Genomic DNA, 4,350 nt, shown 5'->3' with positions numbered 1-4,350 from the left:
CTTATTTTGGCTCTCACGCACGAGTCCTCTTTCCATAGTGGCAACAAGGATTGTGCTTTGTAAACAGTTCGTTCCTGTAACATATCTCAGCCTAATGTCACTATCCCTTTAAGAAATCCTTCTCTGACTGCTGCATTTGGGCAGTATTCACATTCAGCTTGCTTGCCTGTCTGGTTAATCATTCATGCACCTGATTACCTCAGCCTCTTTTTAAGCCTTCTCAGGTCTAATGTGCTTTGCATTAACATTGAAGTGTGATCCTTAACAACAGAGGTCTGTGACTTTTTCCTGTATGAATTTACCAACTATTTCAACCTACAGCATTTTCTATTCCAATGCCTAAAATCATCAAATCGCAAGTATCCAAATAATTCCATTTTCTGTTTCCTGGACACTGCTACTTAACAAACTCAGAACTTTATTATAAATCAAGCATACTTTTGGTTATCATCACTCTCTAATTACAACAGCATCTTACTCAGAACGTTATAACTATTTCTCTGCTACAAGTTGTCATTGCTGAAATATCCTGCTGCAAATATGTTAACATATTCTGAACTCTGCATCTATGTGTTCAATTAAAAGCTTTCATGTGATTCTCCAATATATGTTTAAACAGTAATTGATGCCTTAAACTTAACTTTCACCTGTGCTGCTCTGCTAATTACTGACATACAGCTCTTTATAATATTATATACTGTGAACCTGCAACAAACCAAGTTTGCATCTAAATGCACAAACAGTAATTAATGCCTAAACTTGCAGCTTGTCTAAGTACCTGTGCAGCTGTGCTTAAACTCTGACATACAGCTTTATATAATATTATGTACTGTGAACCTGCAACAAACCTAGTTTGCATCTAAGTGTCAATCTTTTACTAGATTACTCTGAAGCCTGAACATTCCACATTGCTATATTTTTTCTCTCATGGAATCCTGCAGTTACTTCTATTAACTAACTATAAGTCACAGTGAAGTCAGAATATATTGTATACAAATGTTGCACTCTCCATTTATTCTACAATAACTTCTAGCAACTATGAATCACAGAATATCATCTATCCACGTCCAGGATACTCTTCCCCGGGTCAGGGGTCGGTGTCTTCAAATCCCTACCACTGCCCCGAGGGTCTGTGTCCTGAGCGCATGTACACCGGATCATGACAGTTCCAGATCATTTACTGCATCATGGATCGGGAGGATCCCGCTCCATTTACTCTATTACCTCATGGGTTTGTCATTCTCTTTAATATATTGGAGAGACCACAATTCGTTGACTTTCAATAGTGGGGACATTGACAAATTTCCTCCTTACAAGCAACTCCATACAGAGAAAAACACAAAGGAAACTTTTTCCCAGGAGGAGCACCCATAACAGATATGGGGGCCCATTTATCAAGCTCCGGATGGAGCTTGAGGGCCTGTGTGTCGCCAGAAACACCAGTTATGAAGCAGCGGTCTAAAGTTTGCTGCTTCATAACCTGTCCACCTGCTCTGAGCAGGCGGACAGACATCGCCACAATTCAACCCGATCGAGTACGATCGGGTTGATTGACACCCCCCTGCTGGCGGCCGATTGGCCACGAATTGGCCACTGGGGGCGGCATTGCACCAGCAGCTCACAAGAGCTGCTGGTGCAATGCTGAATACGGAGAGCGTATTGCTCTTCGCATTCAGCGAGGTCTGTTGGTCCGACAGACCTTTGTTAAATAGGCCCCATCATCTGTACTCCCCAGCTGGATATATACCTCATAGTGGATGAGGTTAAACCAAGTGAGTGCGTAATTGTCTCTTGTCTGTATGTGTTTTTAAGTCAAAGACATATTACACTAGGAGTGCCTTCTTGTGCGCTTATCCATCCTTGTACCATTTCATTTATTTTTATATATATATATATATATATATATATATATATATATATATATATATATATATATATATATATGTATATATATATGATCCAAGCAGGGATTGCACTCACTGGATTTAGAAAATAAATTAATATTTATTAAATTTAATAAATATTAATTTATTTTCTAAATCCAGTGAGTGCAGTCCCTGCTTGGATCTTCTACAATAATTTGACTTTGCACCCTGGTGGGAGACACTTTTGAACTGTGAGTGCAGATACACAGAGGAGGTGTATATATATATATATATATATATATATATATATATATATATATATATATATATATATATATATATAAAGTACATTATTTTCTATGTGAACAAGATAGGAATGTAAAATATGCGTTTTGCGCATGTGAAATGTTCAAGACTGTGTTTATTGATTGGTGTGAATACCATTGTCAAACCGTCCCCATGCAACCCAGGCAAAGTTTTGACAGCCATTAGATGGGTTATTGTAGAGGGTTAGCAAATTAATTGGAATGGTTATAATCATAGATAAGCATCAGATGGACATACAGGTGGATTGGAATTGAGGCCATAAATAACTAGAAACTCTTGTTACATAAGTTACAGAATTGTATATTTCATTAGCATGTCCCTTTAACAATTTGAGTTTTGGACTAATATATGTTGAATGTTTAATACTTGGATAGTGAAGAGGAACTCATACTTGTTATGGCTTGTGTCTATTGAGTCAAGCAAACGATCTAAGGCTATTGTAAATAAATATGTTGTAAATGATCTGTTTTGCCCATGGCATAAATAGGTTAAACTTTATTATAACCCACCCCACTCCCCTCTAGCAGTGAGATCATTTAAGAGAGTATCTAAAAACAAAATACCAAGGAAAGAAAACAGACTAGGAAGTGAGAGAACTTCACAGAGCTCCCCAGAGGGTTTCATATCCTGCCATGAAAGGTTGCATGTTTTGGTGTTTGGAATAAAGAAGATACAGAGAAAATCTCCACATCCACATGACACAACAAGCAGCATCCGCCTCTCACGCCCTTTACTTCACATTACCACTAACTGGCTAAGGAACAGACGCATAAGACACACATCACAAGGGGTTTTTGTCAAAATAAAGTTGCTGTTCTACATTTTACAGTTTTTCTCATGTTTCTTGGCTATTTTAAGTATTCAAGCATTTGAATAGTGTGTAGGATGCAGTGATATATTTTGACATAGCAGCACAATATAATCTCTGATAAAATATTAAGTTATTTGAATACACTTAACACCATTTTTCTTTATACAGTGAAGATTTCTATACGTGCAGATTCCCATTACCTTTATGTCTAAAACAACCACAAGACTAGACTTTTCCCTCTGTCTCCTTTAATTCCATCTATATACCTATATACACTCTAACCCTTTCTGTGCCATTTATATGCCCCCATATCTCACCTATGAGCTCCTCACACCTTAATGCCAGATTTATAACTACATCAGACCTTTATCCCATATATCCCACTTTTAATTACAACCCACATAACCCCTATATCCTATTACTGCCACCTGTATGCCCAGATCCTACCCCAGAACAGAACCATAATCCTTGACCACCTTTATCTCATCTATATGACCAAGCCCCTGGGTTAGACTCATGACTGTAGAAACCACTTACTGCCATCGCTATAACTAGATCCTAGACCTGACCAAACTTCCTAGCAGGGATAGAATTAATGCACCTATGCCAGAAAAGAGCAGCAAACTCCCTCCCATTTGAGACTAACGGCTGGCTTATGCACGCTCTGTGTTTTTTGAGATTAGTAAAACACCAAACATTTCACAATAATGCAATATAAAGTGTGTATGTATATATATATATATATATATATATATATATATATATATATATATATATATATATATATATATATATGTGTACACACACATACACAGTTGTATGCAAACGTTTAGGCATCCCTGACAATTGCCATGATTTTCATTTATAAATAATTGGGTGTTTGGATCAGCAATTTCATTTTGATCTATCAAATAACTGAAGGACACAGTAATATTTCAGTAGTGAAATGAGGTTTATTAACAGAAAATGTGCAATATGCATCAAAACGAAATTAGATAGGTGCATAAATTTGGGCACCCTTGTCATTTTGTTGATTTAAATACCTGTAACTACCTAGCACTGGTTAATTGGAACACACAATTGGTTTGGTAAACCTATTAAACCTTGAACTTCATAGACAGGTGCATCTAATCATGAGAAAAGGTATTTAAGGTGGCCAATTGCAAGTTGTTGTTCTCTTTGACTCTCCTCTGAAGAGTTGCAACATGGGGGCCTCAAAACAACTCTTAAATAACCTGAAAACAAAAATTGTTCAACATTATGGTTTAGGGGAAGGCTACAAAAAGCTATTGCAGAGATTTAAGCTGTCAGTGTCCACTGTGAGAACCATAGTGAGGGAATTGAAGA

This window comes from Bombina bombina, chromosome 3 (genome assembly GCF_027579735.1).
Source record: "Bombina bombina isolate aBomBom1 chromosome 3, aBomBom1.pri, whole genome shotgun sequence".
Classification (NCBI taxonomy): Eukaryota; Metazoa; Chordata; class Amphibia; order Anura; family Bombinatoridae; genus Bombina; species Bombina bombina.
This window is presented reverse-complemented; position numbering follows the sequence as displayed.